Raw genomic sequence first — 24,433 nt, 5'->3', positions numbered from 1 at the left:
AACAATGTATGGACAGGCTTGGCTCGCTCCCTATGGGTACAAGCACAGGCGCATACCAGCCAAACACCACCCTGATCCAGAGTAGGACACAAGGCACCGTGTGCAGCCGGTGACACTGGAGGAAGGCCGTTTATTTATATGGATATGTATGAAGTGTGTCCTGACTGCGAGGGATTGGTAACAGTGAGGCGCACGTAACCATTCCTTGTATAGTATGCACACACAAACCATACCCGGAGCCAGATGTATCTTAGTCTTTTACCCATTCTGTGCCTATGGGAAAATGTGATCTTACATATGACCCCACGTCTTTATTTGTATCCCAGTTTACCTTGTGTAATTGTCTACTGTGACCTCCCTCTGCACCTCAGAGCCCCTCACCATTGCTCCAGCAGTTCAGGAAGGACTTCAAGACATAGATGTTCAACTAATAGGAGTACAGGCAGAATTCCCCAACAGCGCCTAGAGACACTTACGGGTGAAGCAGCCGCACTCTATAAATCCTGATTGATTGATTGAACCATATTGATTGCTGGTGTCATTTACTGTTCGATAAAACTAAGCCAGCAGACACAGAAGTTTTTTCCCGGCATTCACTTCCATGAATAAGTATGTTTTTGAAGTCAGAAACAATCTACCACAAATTAAGGAAAATCGTGGAGTGTTCGTTCTTGAAGTAACAACTAAGCATACACTTGTCAAAATGGGATCACCTAGTCTCCTGTATACATGACGAGGTCTGGCCTGCAACACTTTAACCTTGCCACAGTCCTCACTTGCTCTAGTGTCCCGGGTTCCTGCCCTCTGTGTCAGTGGTCCTGGATCCGCACGGATGCACTTGCGGAAGGATGAACAAGTTAAAAACCTCAAGTCTTTGACATCTCATTAGTTGTCCATCGTACCAAGCACTCCCACGAATAGCACTCGCTACTTAGCATGCATTTAGTATGCATGCCATTACAACGCTGTCGTTAGTACGACTGTGTTGTTAGTTCGCATACCTTTACTACGCAACTCGGAACAACGAATTGCATTAGGGGGCGCTGGATGTTTGAATAGTATAATTTACTATTCCGACTCCAGTCTGTGTGGACACTAGGGAATGTGTTGGATTTGAAATCCAACACCTTCTCCCCCCTAATGCAAGTCGTTGTTCCGACTTGCGTAGTAAACGTATGCGAACTAACAACGTGGTCGTTATAACGACCGCGTTTTAATGGCATGCGAAGTATCGCATGCAAAGTAAACACTGTTCACCACTCCCACATGGACATGAGACAATACGTTTTAGTAAGACACAGAACTCCTATATAAATACTAAGTACATAAATATTATAATTCCCAAGCCTTCGCATTCCAGTGCCAAGTTGTGACCGTAAATTCACTAAGGCTGAAAGAAAGTTTGGTTTCCTGAATGGTGTTTACATCTTTGATGGATTGGAATGTCCTCAGTATATCCTTCATTTCTCTCCTCCTTGTCAGTTTTCAAATGCTTGGATTTTGAGCCACTCCTCAGGAATAGTGGTTTAAACACTTTGCCATTTTAGGAACCCACCTCTGGATTTCCTCCAGCTGGTTCTTCTCCAGCTGCGGCCCTTAGACCTGGGCACGGATCCGAGATGAAGACCAACTGATGATCTGTGCGGGATCTGGGGTGCACCACCGCTATTGTCTGGGAAGATGGTTGTTTCGTTCTCCCTATGCATCCTCACTATGTATGTTTCACATTTAGAGACACTCTGAGGTCCCCAAAGTCTCTCTCCTGTTAGTCAGCTTTAAAATGTGCCCCCACCACTTCTGTCCTAGCAACAGGATATCTGCATTCCAACTGCTTGACGTCACACTTAGATACCATGAAGGGTGCCACCACCTAGATAACCTTTCTGCCAATTCAAAACCATGCACCATCATCACTACTCCTTCTGTTGATGGATGTTTGCATCATGTGTAAGGAGCTCCCTTGCCTTCAAGATCCTCTGAAAATCCACTCATGAATGAATACAGCAGGGGTAGATCACTATGGCACCACGCTTGCGATCTTTGGTGTCTGATATAGCAGATTTTAACTTTCAGATGTCTGTGATTCTTCCTACTCCCTAGCTTCCTACCTTTACCAGAAGGGTCTCAATCCTGTGTCTGGTCAATTTGCGTGCATGCCACCACTTATGGACAGTACTGAAAGCAATGGCGAAATCCAAGCAGATCCCATACATCACTGTGATGTCCTCTGGTCCCTTATCCCTGAGCCAAGAAGGTCCACATCCAACTGGCACAGTGCTCAGCTTGTGAAGCCAAGCTATTTTTAGATCCTGGTTCTCTCTTCACATGCCACAATGTTTGGCTCTTTTCTTTTATAAACAGATTATTGAGTTCCTTTGCCACTCAAATGAGTAAATGAGTCAAACATCAGTTTGACTCATTTGGAGTGTCAGGTTCTGCTTTCTTTTTGTCCTCAGTTTTCTGGAATGGATCTGCAGCTCTGATTGTCCGGAACTTTAACCGCTAAATTGGTAAGGAAATATGCCAGTAAATATGAAGTTGCTAGGGTCCTGATCTTTATACTGCTTTGAGCAGCTTTCATCTACAGAATATTAGGAATTTATTAATACCACTCTGATCTCGAGGCCAAAACCCACTTGCATTTAACCCTTTGTGTGTGCTCGTCAGCCAACAGCCGCCGAAAGCACTACCTCTGTAGTGCTGCGAACGCCCGTTGGCCGACGCTGCCCCGCCCACTCCGCTAAACCGCCGCACCGTGGCAGAATTGCTGCCGTGGTTAAGCGGTTAAAGAACAGTGTCTTAGATCATTGTTATTTCATGTCTCTTGAACTTAAACTTAGGCTGCAGTTACTATATATTTGAGCATGCCTAATGCATGACCAGTGTGGGAAATCCAGGCTTTCAAAGACATTAGCTATAGTAATCTGCAGGTAAAACTGCATCTTTCTGTGAGCACTTTGCAAGTATTTCAGCCTGAGGTTGGTATCAGATCCTTATGCACCCCAAAGGTGGGGTCTAAACTTGCCTGCACTTGATCTTCTGAAATGACAAAAACGTATGGTGTAGCGATGAGAAGGAGATGATGGGTGCTTTGATTTGGCAGCTGTGTGAAAGTGAGATGGTATTATTCCCGGTGGGCTTCCATCCATCCCCGTCATTGCTCAGCCGCATGCGCCGCCAATAAACATGTGAGGCAGGGTATGTGTTGGCTACATTGAGTTCTACATCAAGTTCTTAAAGAGTTCTTCCATTGAGGAGGCGGCCGTGCAACCTATACGAATACTTATTTAATGACTGACATAAGCAATGGCAAGTGCCAGATCTTCACACCTTGGAGTGAATCTAACTGAACCTTGGCACAGACAGAAAATGTGAAACCTTCACTATAACCCATTTGGTCCTCTCACTCATCAATAATACATTACACGGTAGACACAGGCCCACACTAAACTTCTAAACCGCAATCCCTCTTCCTACTGTTTTAAGCATCAAAAGACAACCACAGAAAATTAAAGGTAAAATATTCATGAAAAACAGACAAGGCTCAATTTAAAGACAATTCAAGTGCAAATAGCATTACATAAAACCAACAAGTGAACTGCTGCTTTTAACATTGTTGTGCAAATGAGCAAATGTGTGGCAAAGTGAACTTTTGCAACTAATGGAGCCCTGTAAATGAGAGAGACAGAATGCTAGAGATGCTTAAAGAGACAGGGTGAAAGAGACGAGAGGAAGATATAGAGTGCAAAAGGTATAGAGGAGTGCAAAAGGTATAGAGGAGGAGAATGAAAAACATGACTGATAAAGAAAGAGTGGAAAGAGGGCTCTAGAGAAATAAAGAGATCAATCATAGTTAAGGAGACTGAGTGACAGGTAAAGGGAAAGGCGTGCCAAAATACTGATTCAAGAAGATTAAAGAGTGAAAAACAGAAAGAGAGGGAGGACGGGAGCATGAGTTAGAGGAAAAGAATAAAAGAAATGGTGCAGTGTCCCTTTCTGCAAAGTAAGAACGTATCTGTGGACCGTTTTGGAAGGAGGCTACCTAAAGAATGACGTTGCATATCTATCTAGATGTGTCAGCAGACATAGACTGAACACATGAGAGTTGTAGCCACCTGATCCAATTGTCATGCTTTTATAATCATCATAATATGTAAAGCAGTATTTGCCATCTGGAACTGATAAAAAAAAGTATATACCATGGGTGTGAACAGCCTCTCGAGAGTGTGATGCCGTCTCTTGCTGATGACGTGTCAATAAGTACATTTGCTTCTCCGTGAATCTCTGGGGGATTGTAGTGATCCACCGTCTGCTCTGGGACGAGGTACTTCCCCCATTCTATACCTATTCAGGCCCTGCCACAGGCTGGCCAGTCGCCTGACTGCCTCGCGTCTGCGCAGAACACACCAGCGTGGATCGAGCTGTCTCATACTCAAAGCGTTCTCTATTGCAATATTCCCTTGCTCGCGACAGAGTACCCATGCAGGGCTGGCCAGCCAGCCCCGGACAAACACCCTTGCCTCCGAATGACTGTTCAGGCATCTGCTCCCGCTCTTCACCCCCTCCATTGGATCTGTCACAGCGCCTAGAAGTGGCTGGAAAGCTTCACACAACACTTTACAAAAACTGGGGGAAATGTAGCGACTTTGAAGTTTAGGCTGTTCAGGGACACAGAGCTGGGTGCAAATCATTCGCACCTCTTTTGTGAATCAACAAACGCGCGTGTGTTCTTTTGTTGTATGAGTTTAGTGCTGCATTGCAGTACCATGGTCTCACGGCGCTACTGGGATTCGGCCCCATCACGCCCTGGGATCGAGGGTTCCGTCACAGACTGGCCTTGACCTCCCTCGTGGGCGTGTCCCGTTTGCACCGCCCGTCCGTGGCCGCTGGTTGGACACTTCTGTCGTGCACATGCTAATAAAATGATGTGAGTGGCAGTGCTCCACTTCAGACACGTAAAGCGCCCATTCATGCTTTGCAGAAAAGTGGAATATGTAAGCGTGACGCGGCGTTGCACAAGAGCATCCCAGACTCTTCCTTCTTTGTGATTCCTGGGCATCGTGCACATACATAAAATGTGCATTTGGGGAGTGGGGCAGCTGCATTGTGAATTTGTGATACACATATTCCATTTGTGGTGCGGGCTCGTGGTGTTTGCATGCAGTCGCTCTGCATGTCTCTGCCCTACGTGCATCAGCGCAGACGTCGCTACAGACACCACTACAGCGTATCTCGGGTCATCACTGATGACAGGGCGGCGCTCCCAGAGCTGTCCAAAAGTAGACGCAATGAACGCTGCAAAGAAACTTCTCGATATTTTCAGCCCAAGACCCAAAGTCCGCCTTCTCATCTGTGACCACAGCCAACCTTTGAACGCGAGTCAGCTGTGGCAAGGCAGCGAGCTGAGCTGCCCAAGAGCACAGCCGAGTCCTCAATGACGTTAGAAGCCGTGACCACGGCACGTCTTTGTGGGGATTCAGAAACTGTAGACAGAAAGTGACAGTGAGGAGGCCACAGCACTACCTAGTTTTAATCATAGATGCTCTTCCACAGCACAGTGAGGCGGACACCCACAGCACAGCTGAGCACTGGCTACATCCGCTCTCCTACAGCACCGTGACGGGGATACCCACAGCAGTGCCCACCGCTGGCTGCCGCAGTTCTTCCGGGCACCCACAGCAATGCCCACCGCTGGCTGCAGCAGCTCTCCCGCTCAACCCACAGCACTGCCCACCTCTGGCTGCAGCCGCTCTCCCGCTCACCCCACAGCACTGCCCACCGCTGGAGGCAGAAGCTCTCCCGTGTACCCACAGCACTGCCCACCGCAGGCTGCTGCAACTTTCTTGCGCACCCACAGCTGGCTGCAGCAGCTCTCACAGCTGCAGGCACACTGAGGAAGGCACCCACAGCACTGCCCAGCGCTGACCGCAGCAACTGTCCCACGCACCCACTGCACTGCCCAGCGCCAGCCGCAGCAGCTCTCCTGGGTACCCACAGCACTGCCCAGCGCTCACCGCAGCAGCTGTCCACGCACCCACAGCACTGCCCACCGCTGGCTGCAGCAGCTCTCCCGGGCACCCACAGCACTGCTCACCGCTTGCTGCAGCAGCTCTCCTCCAGCTGTAGGCACAGCGACGAAGGTACCCACAGCACTGCCCAGCGCTGACCGCAGCAGCTGTCCCACAGCACAGCTCCAGGGCAGAATGAGCAGGAGAGCTTCAGAGCAGCCGTATCGCGTTCCCAAACCAGATGCTGAACTACCCCAGCCCCCACTGTTACACGTTATCTTCTAGGTTTTGGGGTGTGACGTTGAGGTGATTCTGCTGTGAAGCCAAACAACCTCAGGACGATCACACTTTGGAGACAGTGGGTCAGAACGAAGGGGAAAAGCTCAACTCTCATTTGAAATGCAAGAAAACGAGAACTTTCAAAGAAACAGAGTACAAGCACACAAAGAAGTCGATATAAAGTCCTAAAGATTGGGGTGAATTTCTAAAAGATGGGTACTCGATAGATAGCGCCTGTCCATTTGTAGCACTAGGTATGGTCTGATGCCACCAGGGCACCCCAGCTGGACCCAAGACCAAACATCCGTGCAGGCGGCTCTGTGTGGTGGGTGAATCCGTGCCTTGTTAATGAGGAGAATAGAACAAAAAGTGCAGGATGAAAACGGTGACGGATGAAAAAGAGATTCCCTCTTCCCAAACTTTCTCTTCCCGGCCGGTACCGGGCTTCAGTTATTCTCGGTGCGGTATAACTCGCCAGGGCACGCATGCCAGCCAGTATTAACATATAGTGGCCTTACCTGTCTCAGGCGCGCTCCCCACACTGCCTCGCGGCGCTGACTGGTCCCGGGGACTGGCTTCTTCTGAGACCGGCAGGTACTTAACAATATATAGACATTAGTCAGAAAGCACCGACTTCATGACTCAGTGGTTCTCCACAAAAGCCCTTTCAGAGCGGCTCCTTCACAATAAGAGTCCCTCCTCCTCTCGGCCCGCCGGGATCACAGCGCAGATGGCGCGAAACAGAAGTTAAACTCCGAGCATCCCACCCTCATCCTTTCATAACATTACTGCTGTGATGACGCGTCGTGTGATGCCAGCCACTGCCCCCAGCTACCCTCCGCCTCGTCTACAGGGCCGGTGTCCAGAGGCACCGAGTGTTCCCTGCCTGACCCTGCGGGTGCGTCACCGCTCAACTCCACACACTCACTTTAGATTTCTGCGCTCGTTTTGTTTCTCTTTCAGGATGGACAGGAATCCCCGCGTCAGCCGGAGCAGCCAGGCTCAGAATGAAAGCATTTCTGGCCCAGCAGGAGCCGGAGTGCCGTGCCCGAGCAGGAGGGCTGCTGCTTCCGTCGCCAGCCTGCCCAACGTGCACTTGGAAAATGTCCACGCCCGATGGCAGGGGAGCAGTTGAATATTACAGGTTATAACGCTAGCCAGCCTGGCACGAGGCCAAGATCGCCCAGCACAGCTGGTTTCTAATCTACCACTGCGCAATCGTTTTTACCTGAATGTCTAACTTCAGAGAACTTTTTGGACTCACTGCTAACTTTAGTTGTGTGGTGTGAGCTGTCATCACACAATACCAACACAACACTACACAATAAACACCTGCACGCAACCATATCGGAAACGTGAACTAAACAGATAAAATAAATTTCAATATTTGTGGATCACCAATAAAAAAAGCATTGGCAAATCCAATAAATCTGCACACGCCTTCTAATGCTGAGACCTGCTGCCTCACCCAATGCTAGTTAAGCTGTCTGCAAACCTTAAAGTTGCCAATTCTCTAAAATACACATTGAGTGGGCCGTAGCTACGCCCAGCAGTGTATTTGTCTCCCTTACTTCGTGCTACTTGCTTTATCTTGCCACTAGGTGTATCATTCCATATTCTATGGGGTACCTGCATTGCAATACACGAGGTACTACTATTTTATATCTCGAAACTACATTTTTTTTTTTTGAGTTTTATATAGCGCTAACTAGAACCGAACCCAATCAGTTATCAGAGCGCTTTACATTGCACAAGTTACGTTTTTACATGAGGACACACACTTTCATGTTTTTTTTAGGCACGGGGAGATTAAGTGATTTGCCCAGAATCCCAGGAGGTTTTGGCGTCGTTACCGAGACTCGAACCCCGATCCCCAAGTCCGAGGCCGAGCGCCTTAGCCGTTAGGCCAACTCCTCTCACTCCTCTACATTGAGTAATCACAGACAAAATTCTTATTTCATACACGCATTCTACACAGAAAGCAATATGTTTTGCATTTGTTTTTTCATTGCACGGGACTACTAGGGCAATGGGTGCATTTTAAGGCAACTAAAATAAGTTTTACAAACGCTACGAAGAAGCAAAACAATTATTTGCAAAGTCAGAAGACTGACAGTCAAAGCGAGATCCATTATCTTTGCCAGTGATTGTTTCTGTATGTCTGCCTTTTGTGCTTGCCGAATCCCTAACTTACCTCTCACCTAACCAAACTTTTTCAGGTGTCCGCTGCCTCACGTTGCTATACAAAAGATGCATTTCATTTCAAAAGGCGATGCACAACAGAATCCCCTGCCACTATTTATCAAGGGACTCCGGGTTTAGGCAGACCTGTGGGTATGCATATTTTGTATGGGCAATGACCTCTTTCACGTCAACAAAGTCAAACAAAAGCTCAATAATTTTTCATAGGAAAGAACCACAAATAGAAATGAATAATGTAAGTAATTTGTCAGTTGAGAAGAGTATCCCCTTCTCAGCTTTTATATATTGATGCCTAAAATCTAATATTTAGTGCTAAAAATGGGCACCTCACCATTGTTCGGCAGAGTCAGATGGGGAACAAAATGAGGCCTAGGCATTCCACAAAAAAAGCGGCCCACATTGACGAATCACACCTTCTGAATACCATTGCTTGGTCAGTGGGCTAATTATAGGAGAGCTTTGCGGTAAATAAAGGATTTTTTAGCCTGTAGGGCCAGTAAAATTTGAAGGGACTGAAAACGTCATCATTTAATGCATCACATGTTCATCTTCAGGTCTATGATTCTCCCTTCGCTTGAGCTCCCCCTCAGATCCCCGAGTCATCTTCCTGCTCTTAGGCCTTAAAGCTCCTACTCATTCATGGAGATCCTCATTGTACATTGACCTACAGGTCCCGGAAGGATCATGTTCACCCGTAGGTCAGGCTTCGTTTCATTCTCCAAGACCTGGATGCCCGCTCACCCTAAGACACTCAGGTTCTTGCTGATCATCAGTTGGTCATAAAACTACACACTCTTCCTCAGGGCCCTTCAATTCATTTCTACTCTATGGTCCTACGGGGCTCCTTCTCACGCTCACATCTCTGAGGGTCCTACTCACACTTAGAACCCAAGAGGCTCCTTTTCTCTTTCAGGTGCCCTTTCAACTGTGCTCACTCCTAGGTGCCTTGGAATCCTGCTCGTCTCCAGTTCCGCTTAGATCCTTGTTGACCTTCAGGCCATGTATCTCTTGCTCACTCTTACCCGGAAGCTTCTGGTCACTCTCAAGTCAGTGGAAGCCATGTTTACCGGGTGATTCCCTGGGGCTTCTGGATGCAGTCAGCTCTCCTGGTGCTCTGCATACACTATAGCCCTGAGGTTCCCACTCCCTGATAGAACTCCGAAGCTCCTGCTTACAACTAATCCCCACACGTCTCTTCTCACACTGAGGCTCTCCACAAAAGCCCTTCTCAGTTTAGGTCCTTGAGGCTCCAACTAATACTCATGCTTCCAGCCTCAATCTTAGTTGCCACAGGCTTTCGCTGACCATCAATTCCAAGAAGTTCCTGCTTACCTCCCTTAACCTCATCTCCCCTAACAACTTGCATTCTAAGATCTTGAACGAAATTAATTTTGGTAAACAGCGGCAAGATGGTTGATGCTTCTATGAGTTTGAAACATAGTTTGAGGGACCAAAGGGACTTCACCTTGTATGCACGCTAAGAACGGAGTAAAATAATATTTGAACAGGGAAAGAGAGAATGCATTTAAAAAGTGAAAAAATATAAAGTGCCTCCACAGAGTTTTCTAAATTGAAAAGTACACTGCTTTCCACTTACACTATGCCGCCTACTCACCACAAGACATCAATAGTAGAAGCCAAACTCCTGCAGTGCAATTGTTGATTCATTAAAGCACTTGCCATGTGTCTTAAGGAGAACACATCCTTATTTAAAGGGTCTAAAAGTCGTTTTTTTTGCATGTCCTTGCTTCAAACCCAAAGCTTTCAACCCATCATGTATCTGGAAGGAATACCTCCTTCACTCAAGGGTTTTACTTTGCATTCTGGCACTTTTAGTTTTTTTCTTTACTATAAATGAAGAACTCCAAGTGCTCAAATCCAAAGGAAAAAAAAGAGCTACGCACACCTGACATGGGGGAAGGTAGAGAGCAGTGTGACCGAAATTGAAAACCCTTCACTGTGCCACTTCGCCCTTCTGAGGTCTGTGTTGTCAGAGTGTTTTATGTAGTGTTGGGATGCCACCTTTGGACTGCTTCAGAGGGCTTGGAATAAGGATGTATAGACATTTATGAGATTACAGTAATGGAATTCCCCCCAAAAAACGTGGGCAGTCACATTGTATCTATTGTTCATCATATGGTGTAAGATGGGTGGTGAGATTACAAGTTTACATAAACAGCTGCTTGCAAATTGCCATAGCGACATCCACCAACTGGACCTATGTCATGTGTGACACCATCAGCAACTTAGCTTTATAACTAACAACACTTTGCATGCTTATATTTTAAGGCCATACTACTGACTTTAATATGGAAATACAAGTCCCAGAATGCAAACTGCTGTTGATAAAAATGCCAAATCTTTCTGGCTGCGTCAATTTATCTTATTTTTAGTTTATTTATATATTTATAAGGGCAACAATCATCCGAAGTGGATATCATAGCCCTCTAGGAGAGCGAGAACCTCAGTGAAGGTGAAGTGATGTTAGAGGCCAGTAATTAAACCCTGGGGACAGATGGGTTTTCAGCTTCTTTCTAAATGACATGTAGTCATCGGTAAGACAAAGTTCTAGAGGTAGTTCATTCCAGTGAGTTGCTGCGAGATGGGAGAAAGAGGGGGTCCCTGTCCTGACTTTCTTAATGTGTTTGGTTTTTGCCCGTGCCAGGTTGCACAACCTTAGATTCCGTGTAGGGGCATAGAATTGGGTTTTGTCATGTAGAATTCTGGGGCCGTGATGATGTAGGGCTTTGTGTGCACGGCCCAGGAGCTTGAATCTGGCCCTTTGGCAGCCAATGGAGCTCCCTCATGGATTCTGATGCCGAGCTATACTTGCTTTTGTTGCTCACCAACTTGGCAGCCGCATTCTGGATTACTTGAAAACGAGAGAAGAGGTAGTCTGCCATGCCCACGAAGAGTGCATTCCTGTAATCCAGTTTGCTTATGAGCAAGGCCTGTGTGATGGTTTTCCTACATTCCAGGGGGATCCATAGAAAGCCTTTTTAGGAGTTTTAATGTAGCAAAGCTTTTCCCACACAGTGCACGGACATGGTCCTGCATGGTTAGAGCATTGTTGATACGAATGCCCAAGTTTTTTGCGACCTGTTTGGGTGCAGGTGCAGATCATAACGATTGGGGCCACCAAGTTGCATCCCAGACTAGGTGGGTTCCCCTCAAAGTGTAGGATCTCTGACATGTCTGCGTTCAATTTCAGACAGCGGTCCGACATCCAAGCCTCCATTTCTGAGAGACAGTTATTCAGTTTAATCCTGGTGTCCTCGTGCCTTTCTTTAAGGGCTATCAGCTGTCAAATAAGACATGGGACTATTTATCAGATCAGGATTTCATGAAAATAACAACAATCCTGATTTTTTTGTTCATGGGAGGGTCAATGCATTTGTTTATTTTTAAAAAAAAACATCTGTTCCCTATCTGGAATGTTCCTGTGGGGTGCTAACAGAGAGTGCTGCCAATGAAAATAGTAAGGCATTAAAGACTACATCTTGTGATTCTTGGCAAAACACTTAATCCCAACCCGTGGCAACAAAAACTGGAATGTTTTTGTGGGATGTAACCTGTGCTCAAGTGAAGCGTTCTAATATCTTCGGGTCGAATCCTCGCAATATAAAACTGCAAATAAATAAATAAATATAAGCCCCTGGATAAAAGTAGAACCCTCTCAAACCTCCTTGTAATGCCCAAGGGCTGGGGCAGAGGGAGGCGTACGGCAGGCTATGCCTGTCCTGGCTGGCCCATTGTTATTCTGCATGTAATAATGGGTCGGCATATTGTCGGTGCTAGATCGGGGAGGTGCTGCTGCCCCTCTCCAGCTCAGAGGAGCCGCGCAAACCGGACCCAAATCTGACAACTGTACAGGGAAAAAATAGAGCACGTCTGGCTTCAGGGATTGGCCCTCGGGCACAGGCAGAAGCCCGCCTGCCCCATCTGAGCTAATGTTTGGGTGAGCAAGTTCCACAAGGAGCTTCTATGAACAAAACATATGCCTAGAAAGGGAGCTACAAATACAAGGAGCTGCAGCAGCTCATCATCACGGTCAGTAGCGGCTCCTCGAGGAAGTGCTGCAGGACAGTGGGGTGGGGCGGGGAGGGGCTGGGTGGGGGGTAGTAAACTCCGGAATTAGTCTGAACGGAGTTGAGTAAAGAAAGAAATAAATAAAACGAATTACATTCCTCCTGCATCGCCGATTTGGCGTTGCAGCGCGCGCTATGTAATTTGTTTTATTTATTTATTTCTTTACTCAACTCTGTTCAGCCCAATTTCGGAGTTTACTACCCCCTGCCACTCCTCCTGCCACCCCACTCACCCACAGCACTCCCTTGAGGAGCCGCTACTGATCACGGTGCACACTGTAATCACGGTGCACACTGTAATTATGACCTGTTGTACAAGTAGCCTAGACTAAGAACTCCCTGCTGTCTAGAAGGTCCGGAACTGCCTCACTTGGTGGAGTCAATCCATGGCCAGGGTGTGATGGTGCACGCCACGGATAGCTTGCAACACAGGTACGTTACTTCATCGGCGACTAAAGCCGCAGCTTCACTTTATTTATTTTATTTATTTATAAAGTTTTATATAGTGCGAACATGATCCCGAAGGATATCAGAGCGCTTTACAATTTGCGGGAGAGGAAAATAAAAGTTGCAGTACAATCATCAAAGGGATACCAACCCAAGCATATCAAATATGCACATCAAACAAGAAGGTTACAATCAAAGGAACAACAAAGGATAAGATAATGATTTGAACATAGCGAGCTGGGAGGGGAGCAAGTGATTAGTAGAGCAGAATAATATCAAACGCAGGCCTTAGGGTGTAGGTCCAAAGCATTAGAGCAGACGATCTAAAACCATTTTATGGTAGGAACTTGTTCATGAGGAATCTACGAAACATTTGTATTGCTTTTGTATGCAATTATAAGACATTTATGTTTATATAAATATCCTTGCTTGCCTTTTACTTACTGTACCTCTTGACAGTACTGCTATTTTACTAGTTAATGTCTATTTCCCCAGCACCTCTTGCAGAATCTTGCAAATGGCCTACAGGTGTGTTAAGTGACAGTTAAGTAACACCTAGGATCTCCATCTAACTCCAATCTGCTGATTAACGACATTGAGCAAGCTTAGCTAAATTGTGTGAAGCATTTACTGCTCTTTCACTCCAGCATTGCCAGTTAGTTTTCTTACATTAAGTGACTGTATTCCAAGATTTTGGCAGTCAAAAGTCTAACTGAGCTAGCTTGGCTCTTGATGAATGCGGGAGTTGTCTCATGGGCCTGTCACCGCTGTCTCAGAGTTGGAGAGCCCAGCAAATTTGCAACTCTCAGAGGGTGCCTGATCACAGCACCCTGCTGCCCACCACTCCTTGATGCCACTTTTACAGTGTTAACACTATAGTCATCTAATGTTGGACTATAAAGCAGAAGTATGTGGTTGCTAAATTACTGAATCTAGAATAAGGTGTCTACAGTTATCTAGGGTTTCTATACTTGAATGATTGTGTGATAGCCGTTTAATCAAACTTATATCATCGTTACTCTGCTGTAGAAAATGCAGGGCGCTTAGAAATGAACTAGGTGTCAGAATACAGAGAACATGGTTAACTCCAGTAGAATTGCAGAGCCCTGCAGCTGGAACCAAGCTACACCTGACTGCAGAGCCGCAGGGCGAAACCGATCTTTGGGTTGTTGTGTTCCAATTCAAGGAGGATCTGGCCTGACAGTCCCGTCTGGACTGCTTCTATTTGGGTGGGGTCAAGACTGATTTAAATATGGTTTGGTCCAAACTGAGGTGGCATGGTGTGCATAATAATGATGAACAGGGATTCGGCCCCAGTAATTACAAGTGGTTGAGCATTCCACCCATCTGTTTTTTGTATACTTCAGGGTCCTGAGCAAAAACACGGCCAGGTCAGTCAGTGACTCTTTGTGTACAATGGCCCTGGAGCCTGAGTACTGCTGCAGTTGTGCACGAGGTGCTTTTACTGAGACATTCACATCTGAATGTTATTGTTAGATTTAACACTTGTGTAGGGCGCATTCTGACATTGTGGTGTACATCCCATCTTTTAGCCCAGGAGCATTTGCCTGGTGGGGTAAACTCTTTATTTGTAGGGTATGTTCGGCAGTGTGCCAACGTATGTTTGTGTGTGATGGATACCCACCACTTTGAGTGGTATTTTGCTCCTCTGTTCCTGTGTATTTACAATTGTGCGTGGTATGTTTCTCTGTGTGGGGTGCTAGTGTATATCTATGTCTGTTAGTTGGTGGACGTTCATTTATATTTGTGTGCCAGTTATAATCACATCAGCATCAGTGTTTTTTTTGAGCCAGTTGTTTCTGGTGCTCGGCACTTAATTGTCAACACCGGCACTTTTGACAGTCTACCATGTGGTGGGGCTGTTTGTCTGATTTAGAAATGAGCACAATAATAGTCGTTTATTAATTCAACATACTTGAACAGTGATTAATACCTGCTGCCCAAACCATTCTTCCAGCTTTTGGGGCCAGGAACAGTCAAACTGTCACACTTGTAGTATGTGATGGTTAGTAGTTGTGTTTGTCAGCATCATTTGCAGCGCTGGTAGGGCAATGGGTGGTGCAAGCTGCAGTGACCTTCTGATGATGGCTCGGGCTCTCATTTTTTCACAAATGAAGCAATGAATTCAGCATGTTTGTTTATTTCTGTGTGGCGGTGTACAATTAACCTGTGTGGGAGTGCAATACAATCTGATGGGAGTGCAGTGCTCGGCTTCATGGGTTCATGCAGAATTAGCAGCTGTTCTCTAGTACTTCGTTGCTTCTTGGGTTAAGTTCCTTTACACTCATGATATTAGGTGTTATGGAGGTAGAAGGACACTTCCCCAAATCCAGCACTGCAAGAACAAACTTCAAACTGGGTCACAGAACAACTTTCCTTAGACCACAAATTTGCCTAACAGGTATGGAAAGTAAAGCCCATACTCTAGGAGAAAATCCATAGATAAAATAGGTGCTGCCATCTGAAGGGCCTCTAAGAGACAGGGAAGTCTGGGGAAAAAGTATTCTCGAGGCTCATCGTTTTTATTCTTCATGAGTGCCTCACCGATCTTTACTTAATCCTGAATTTAAGACCCTGTGTAATAACTAATGCTGAAGGCACCACCAGTGACGCAAAATGTGGTGTATAAGGAATAAACAACACCACATTTGGAGTTAAGACGAATAATAGCATGAGTGAGGCATACATAACACTGTAGTTGCTATTGCCGGGCTTAATGGTACTAATGTTGTTAGAGCCAGTTTCTAACTCCAGATTAAATGCTGTAAATAATACCCAAGACATGGAACTTTCCTTGATTATGTTTATGCATCACTTGTATTATTGGAAAATTCAATGGAATGTTGGTAGGGACCCAACACCATCCCTGTAGGGAGGTCCTCTCTTTTTCCAGGGTCACAACCATGATAAGAAGACCTAGGAGCTGGACAATCCCCCGAGCCTTTCTGTGTCTAGCAGTCCATATTCATGAAGCACATAAAGGTGCAGAATACAGAGAAGAATTGCTGGTCCAGTGCCTTGTCTGACGGTACGTGGGCAACATACAGTGAGCCACAAATAAGCAATGCCAATCGTGTTATGTTATGTTGTAAAGTGCACTATCACCTGCAAAGGGTATCCTGGCACTGAGCAGGTGTGTGTGCCGTGCCATGCCTAGGGTAGGCTGATTAAGTGAAAAGCCAGGTCTTCTGCTTCTTGCAGAATTCAAGAAGAGAGGAGGAGGCTCTGATGTGAAGTGGAAGGTAATTTCAAGCGTTAGGAGCAATGTAAGAAAATTAACCTCCTTCTGATCTGGTTCTATGTTCTCATGCACACATACAAAGCCCTACACAACACAGGACCAGAGTACCTGTTCAGCAGCATACACTTTCACCTACCCATCAGACACCTACGCTCTGCCTCACTCTCACTTGCAGAGATTACCTGCGTCATTAGAAGCAAAACTGGAGGTCGCTCATTCTACTACCTCACACCCAAGGCACAGAACAACCTCCTTCAACACATCAGAGCCTCCACCTCGCATCTTGGGTTTGGCAAGAAGCTGGCTGAAGACCTGGCTCTTTGTATAAGTGCCTTGGGGAGCACACACCTACACCCATGCCCAAGCACCAAGATACCCTCTAGGGCAGTGGTCTTCAAACCTTTTAATGCCACGTCCCCAATAAAGAAATTCAACACCCCCCCTCAGAATCTATCACAATTATTCTATTAAATTGGCAATGTTTAAATATGTCTTGACTTATTTAAACATAAGGCATATTTAAACAATGCAGTTAAGTTCTGTTCTCGTTTTAAAAATGGAACCCAATACATGATTGCCAAACAAACTATTCTGGTCAGGCAGGCCTTACTAATGTGTAAAAGTATCCTCAGTGTGATTATTAGACATGGGGTGGGATTTTTAAAAAGTATTTGGGGTCCCTTCCCCTTTAACACCTACTCTCAGCTAGGATATACATGACAAAAGATGTTAGTGATGACCCATTACAGAGCGGCTTACTGTCGCTAATTTTTTTGCCTTATTAAAACAAAGCAGTGCTATCAGTATAATGCTTCTTTTGTGCAGCGCCTGGTGCTCCCCCCAGAATCACTGGAGGCCCCCTTAGGGTGGGCTCATCCCCCAGTTTGAAGACCCCTGCTCTCAGGTGATTTGTGCGCTATACAAATCAACCTAATAGAACAGAACAGAACATGTGTGAGATGTGTGCTAGTAGGTCTGCATGTGAAGGTGTCAGAGTGGTTGCTAGAGAATTGACTGTTCAGGTAAGGGGGACCTCAGTTGTGTAGCGGTTGAAAGTGTGTGTGAGGAGTTTGAAATGAGCATGTTTGTTTATCGGTGAGCTAGCGGGCTCCCTGAGGTGTGGCGTGATGTGAGTTCTGTGTGGGAGGTTGAGTATAAATCTTCCTGCAGAGTTATGTACTGTTTGTAGTCTCCTGGTGAGTTGCTTGGTGATCTCATCCTGGAGGGTGTTCCCGTAGTCTAACTTGCTGGTGACTACAATGTGACTGATAGATTTTATGATGTTGTGTGGGAACCATTTAAAGATCTTCATCAGCATCTTCCGGGTGTGGAAGCAAGATATAGTGACAGCGTTGACTTGTGCAGTCACTTCTAGTTTGATGTCAGTGATGATTCTGAGGTTCTTGGCATGGTTGCTGGGTCCATGTTCGGCTGCCCACTAGTTGGAGTACCAGGTTGAGGTGTTCCTACCAAAGATCGCTACTTCTGTCTTGTGAATGTTGAGCTTGAGACAGCCAGCTGGCCTTCATTCAGTTAGCGTCTTCGGTCATGCTGACGGTAAACTTGTTTCTTGTGTTAGCAGTCTTGTCCATGAAGGAGAGTATGATTTGTGTGTCAACAGTGTAGGATAGAAAGTTGATGTGTGCACGGATGACGCTGGCCAGGGGGATCATGAATGCTTTGAAGAGGATTGAGCTGAGCAATGAACCGTGACAAACTCCACAGATCAGTTTGCCATTTTCTGATGAGTAAGGTGCCAGTCTGACTGCTTGTGCTCTATCCTTTAAGAAGGAGCAGGCCCAGTAGACAGCGGGTCCCCTGAAACTGATGAGGGTGTGGGCTGTCCAGGTAATAGTTTGCCAACTTGTTGACTGTGATGTTGCTGATCAGGACCAATATGTGTTGGGTGGTGTGGGCACATTCAGTAACATGCTGAATGAGGCAGAGTTTCCTGAGGTTTTCTAGATGAGGCGTAGAGTTTGGATCGATGCATTCTTTTATATGAAAGTTAAAGTCTCCAAGAAGTTTGAAGGTGCTTATGTTGATGATGAGGAGTACGATAAAGTCTGTGATGTCACTGGTGAAACTGGTCCTGGCTCCTGGTGGTCTGTGTATGAGGGTTCAGCCCGGGTAGAAGTTGGCTGTGATGTTTATCTTGAATGTGAGTTGTTCCATATAGGCTGGAGGGGGTGTCTGTGTAGATGGTGCAGTTGAAGGTGTCTTTGAATATGATGGCCACTCCACGCAGCCTTGTGCTGATGGTCTTACCTGGTTATCTTGTATCCGACGGGGATGGCTAAGAGATGTCCAGTGCAGAGGTTGGGTAACGCCATGTTTCCTGGAAAGTGGTTGTGCAGTAGGTCCCATATCTCTGTGGCATGCTTAGTGAGCGAGCAGATGTTGAGGAGTATGCATGCAAAAGTGGCATGTTGCGTGGGTAGTGGTTGGTCTTTATGAGGAGGTGGCTGGTTTGTGTGATTGTGAGCAAATGGGGTGCTTGGTGCTGTTGGTGTGGGAGTGCAGAGTGTAGGGTGTGGGTGAGTGCATGAGATCTTGCAGGAGGCATATGTGATGCTCCCTTCATGTTGTGTGATGCGGTAGCAGTGCTGCAAGCAGGCATCCAGGATTGAGAGCACAGAGGAGCACAGCATGGTAGCTGTGGTATGGGTCAGACCAGGGTTGCTGGACATGGTCCAGGCATGGATGGCGAGGACGCACTTACCAGTGGCATATCCGCTGCGCATCTGCACTGTGGCTACTATTAAGTACGTCCTGGGAGGAGGGAGGAGCACAGGGGGCGGTGTGCAAATGGATGAACAGAAATGTTGTCTTCTTCTTTTAAAGACGGTTTTGACAGGAAACCAGTGATGCTACTTCCTGTGCAGATAGATTATGAGAAATGCAGTGAGCTTTCTTCCTGTGTAGAAGGATGATGGGAAAGGAAGTCCTCTTGCTTGGCTTGTTTTTGTGGGCAAGATCTTCTTGTGGGCAAGATACTGGACATCATGAGGGGGTGTCGGCATGCAGAGGTTGATGGGGTGCCTACCTACAGACATTAGTTCTCAGCCATTAACACGTGCCTTGCGGTTTCCAATAATCGGCAAGCATGGACTGTATAAAAACCGGTGTAATATAACACAACATTAAATGTATTCAGATAGCCAGTAACCATTGTCACACAATCACTTGCACCTCCATCACAGGCACTGTAAGGTTTGTGTGCAGGATAGCTGTTTCAGGATGCTGCTTCCCAAGGTTCACTGGGCGTACATTAAGATTAGACGGCCCTTTGAAGGTTTTCCAAGAGCTACAGCACACTGGCCACCATGTAATTACTCAGGGTTGCCTCCTCAGCTGGGTCGACTCCGCTTTTGCAGAGCCACAAACCGCACACACAACTGTAGTTACCCAGAGCTGCATAACTCAGCCCTTACCAGCATGTCATTAAACTACCCCATGTCCCTTCCTGCTGCGAAAGACGAGTTTTCTACAAAGAAACCTTGCTACTTGATGTCATATTCCTCTATTTTTGACATGCTAAAGTAAGTTTCTCGGGTGCATTGTGGATGTTAACCCAAGTATACTTCCCACGTGAATGAAAGTGGGATGTACTGTAGGGCAAGGTGCCTAGCCATCAGATTTTAACAATAAGCCACCACTGGTCCATCTGGCGTTCAGGGACACACAACAAAGTAACTAAAGCTAGTTCTCCCCCATGCAAGGTAAAGGGAATGGTCTCCCCGCACTGCCCATGTCTGGAACTGTCACACTGTCACCTCTTCTATATTCCTCACTCACTCATGCTCCACCTGATATGCTCAGGGACAGAGAGGGTCACAGGGTCATCTTTCCTTTTTGCCAGGCCTCTGTATATTGCAAAGTAAACAGACTCTGGAGGACGTGTTTACCTTCCATTATGTGTGCTTCTTGTATAGCCCTGAGGTCAGAGGTAGCAAGGGAGGGTCTACGGATGCCTAGGAGCCATCAAGTAATTGCAGATGCTATCCGGATTGTCGTCCAAGCACATATTTTATCCACCTTTTCTTGGGAATTTTGTAGTCTTCCAAGAGTGCTTGGTGAAGCATTCTTCTGGCTTCTGATTGCCAGTTTCATGGGAGCTGGAAGCTCTATTAGAACATTGGAATGTTGGGAGCTCCACTGAAAACAATGGAGAGCTCTGGGCTTATAATGGCTGGTATAAGCCTGGAGCTCCAACATTCCAATGTTTCTTTGTTCACAGCTCTGGCTGTGAACAAAGGCTTCAAGGACCCTGAGGGGATTCCAATCCCCTCACGCTCCCATAAGGCTTTGTTATTTTTTGTTAGAACATTCTGCCCTCTAGTGGCAGAATGTTCTAATAGCCTTATAGCCCTTCGTAGCGGGCTATACCGGCTATTAAAGTCCCTTTCCGTTGTTAAAGGCCCTCGCCTTCGGCTCGGGGCCTTTAATGCTGGAGAGGGCCTTTAATAGACGGTATAGTCCTCTACGGTGGGCTATAAGGCTATATTAGAACATTGGAATGTTGGGAGCTCTATTGAAAACAATGGAGTGCTCTGGGCTTATAATGGCTGGTATAAGCCTGGAGCTCCAACATTCCAATGTTGCTTTGTTTACAGCTCTGGCTGTGAACAAAGACTTCAGGGAGCCTGAGGGGATTCCAATCCCCTCGCGCTACCTGAAGGCCTTGTTTTTTTTGTTAGAACATTCTGTACTCTAGTGACAGAATGTTCTGATAGCCTTATAGCCCTTCGTAGATGGGCTATACCGCTATTAAAGTCCCTCTCCCTTGTTAAAGGCCCTCGCCTTCGGCTCGGAGCCTTTAACGCTGGAGAGAGCCTTTAATAGCCGGTATAGCCCTCTACGGCGGGCTATAAGGCTATAGTATGTCCTGCTGTATCACGGGAAGAGATGCTATACAAGGTAAAATTTTCGCACCTTTTACCAGCAGCATAACTCACTCTTATGATAACACAGAGATTTGGGGTAGAGTTACGGCCATGAAGAAAGCCTTAGCAGGCCCCAGCTTTCTGGCATTCCATTCTACCCCTGACTGCCCATACGCTCCTGTTCACAGATCCGCCTTGTGGTGATTCTTTAAGAAACAGAAGTAGTTGAATGACACCTCTTTAGCACAGGTGCAAGAAGAATGCCAATCTATACTTGTCTCCTATTTCAACATCTAGAGTACAAATCCCATAATGCGTAGCAAAGTAGATTAAAAAATAGCTTCATGTCCCCCTTATTACATATAATCAGTTGAAAAACACACTTAGCGGGTCAAAGCCCTTAATAAGTTTAAATAGGCCAATAAGCCACTGGGAAGAGTCCTGACTCACCAGAGGGAAAGTCTCAAGTGGGCTTTCACGCCCCTTAATTTCCTTAACAATACTAATAAATACCATATTACGCTTCATGGTTTTCTGTGCACTCAGGGCCTGTAGTTATAAACAAAATATTTAATCACAACCAGAGCACTTGTGGTTAATTCCATGCAATGAGATAAAATCACAGTAACTAGGCTTTGTGGGTATGACTTTGTTGTTTTGTTCTCTAAAGTGATTCTAGAATTGAATATTTCTGGTATTAAGCAATCTTTTCCCAAGCTAAGTCTATTAAGCTGTGCTATGGTAATAACATGGAATCTAACCTTTGCAAAATAGTAACACATGTGCGAATCTATGTTTAAAAGTACAAATAATGTGTTAATGGGCTGCTTCACTTGCACGATTTAGATATATACATACAGATTGCAATATGATATTTATTACCATAGGATAGCAACATTGACATGAAAAAACATTATTTATTGCCACACCGAGTGTATTTTACAATGTATAACCATTGTTGATGGAGTGAAGCGGCATCATCACCCACTCAAGGAGTCGCCTATTGTGAGTCTCGACCGCTCCTCAGTGGAAACATGCATCGGATAAAGAGAGCTGGAGGAACTCTTTATGTAACGCACAAAGAAATAGCGAACAAATTTGCACGCTTTTATAAGGCCCTCTATAAAGAACGTCGTATGGTAGACCAACATCAGATTGAGGAATATCTGATTGCGATAGACATACCGGCCCTTTCTGCGGAGGACAGTAAGTCCCTGGAAGACAAGATCTCCCTCGCTGAGGTATGGGAGGCAGTGGCAAAACTTACTCCAGCAAAAGCTCCAGACCCGCATGGCCTTCTGGCAGAGTTTTTTTTCAAAGCAGGCCAATCTATTGGCATCCTACTTACATAAACCATATGGGACAGCCCTGCAGGAGGGAATCCTTCCACCCGACCTGCACAGAGCTACAATAGCAGTGATTCATAAACCAGGAAAACCACCGATTGGGATCCTATTATCCGATCTCCCTACTCAATACTGAAACTAAGTTCCTGGCCCCAGTGCTTGCTACTAGACTCATGGTTGTCCTTTCTCCATTGGTTCACAAAGACCAGTCTGGTTTCATGCCAAAGCCAGGGGTAACCTTCACCGACTCCATAACTGGATGGCGATGGTAGAGTCCTGCTGAGACTCTCATGTGTTTGTTTCTTCAGATGCGGAGAAGGCCTTTGACGCAGTTCATTGGCCTTTTATGGTGCAAACACTGATGAGAATGATATCTGGATGAAAGTTTTTGGGCTGGGTAGCACTACTATATCGAGAACCCACCGCAACGGTGTGGGTTAACGGCATAATATCAACAGAATTTCCCATTGGGAGGGGTACCCATCGTGGTCAGCGACAATCCATCTATAAAAGGCTATAGGACCCCTGGATTCTACATAATGGAGGAAAAAAATCTCACTATATGTGGACGCTATCCTTTAATACCCCACCCACACACACTTGGAAGAAATCAGTCCTCTGTTCGGGTACTGGCCCTGATGGTCTACAAAGTCTGGCAGGGAGGCTGAGGGTGACAGAGAAGGACTTCCAATATTTAGGCATTTAAGCGACACTGAACCATGGGAGAAATATAGAACATAATATGAAAAAATACTGTCAGATTTTCCCGCAGATGCCGTGCGTTGGAGGCCCCTTCCTCTCACTATAGTGGGTAGAGCAGTCGTTTTTAAGATGGTTACCCTCCCCAAATTTCTCTATGCCCTGCAAAACTGCTACTATAAATTCCCAGATTAAATGTTCGCTAAAATTGAAGGAGCGCAGCGGAGGCTGTTCTGGAATAAAATGCACCTCAGGAGAGGCCTGCAGACATTGCGACTGAGTTGCTACAGCAGAGGCACAGCCCATCCAGATATTAGGGCATACTATTGGGCCTCCTCCGTGGCTGTAATAAATGACTGGTGTCACGAGGGGGGATTACCCTAACTATGCTTTGGAAAAAGCTCAATTTATGAACTGCCGTTATCTCCACTATGTCTATGGGGGTAGTGGGGTGAGGCGCTTCGAACCCGCAGCCCAAGTAACAATTGAGGTGTGGCATAAAGCGAGTAGGCATCTGGGCTGGGTGGGGAAACTTACTTGGGACGCTTAATAATGGGCAGGGGATAGTCTTAAAGATATCAGTAAACTATGAATAGGAATTTCTAAGGTGGGTAGCATACTAGAGGGAGGGGCCCTTGTGTAATTTTCTTCCCTCCAGCAAGAGTACCAGCTTCATGATAAACAGCATTTCAAGTACCTACAACTTAAACACGCTTGGGCAGCAAAATCTATCCCATCTGACCCCCGGAGTATGCACCCCTGGAGAGTAGGTTGTTGATGGGGGAAATAACAGCAATGGTGGTCTCATTTATATACAAAACCATTAATAATAACCTGCCTGATACCATACAGAAACGTAGGCTCACCTGCGAGGCTGAGATTGGTGAACTAAATGATGTGTATTTAGATGCTGCCCTCATGTTCTCCAGGAAGGTGGCAATTAAATCCAGAATATGACTCAACCAACTAAGGATTCTACACCACATCAATATAAAATGGGGGGGGGGGACTGCATCGTCGGATTGTCTACAATGCATGGGTAAATTCTTTCACAAACTTTGGACCTGCCCGGTCATACGCCCCTTCTGCCAAAAATTACTGTTCGTACTGGGAAAGGTAATTGAGACTACGCTACCCGATGGCCCTAAATATATCCTCTTAAGTATCCCGAATGATGTAGACATCCCCCGGGTGAAATTGCTATTTTTGTAATTTA

At 46.1% G+C, this 24,433-nt stretch overlaps 1 protein-coding gene across 8 annotated transcripts in view; it reads right to left on the bottom strand.

Annotated features, from left to right (window-relative positions):
- The window catches only part of PALLD (palladin, cytoskeletal associated protein), a 1,062,357-nt gene that overhangs the window by 217,089 nt on the left and 820,835 nt on the right, over nucleotides 1-24,433 (bottom strand). The window contains exon 1 of one of the 8 annotated variants that reach the window (XM_078677037.1): nucleotides 7,216-7,396. The exons of 6 other annotated variants lie outside the window; for them this stretch is intronic. The gene's annotated coding sequence lies outside the window, so the exon portion shown is untranslated. Of the gene's footprint in view, nucleotides 1-6,805; nucleotides 7,397-24,433 lie in introns of those variants that run through there. One more of the 8 variants, XM_078677036.1, reaches the window with a different exon arrangement.

This window comes from Lissotriton helveticus, chromosome 2_1 (assembly GCF_964261635.1).
Source record: "Lissotriton helveticus chromosome 2_1, aLisHel1.1, whole genome shotgun sequence".
NCBI classification, from domain to species: Eukaryota; Metazoa; Chordata; class Amphibia; order Caudata; family Salamandridae; genus Lissotriton; species Lissotriton helveticus.
Note: the sequence above shows the minus strand (reverse complement) of the source record. Positions and strands in the feature narration are given on the sequence as shown.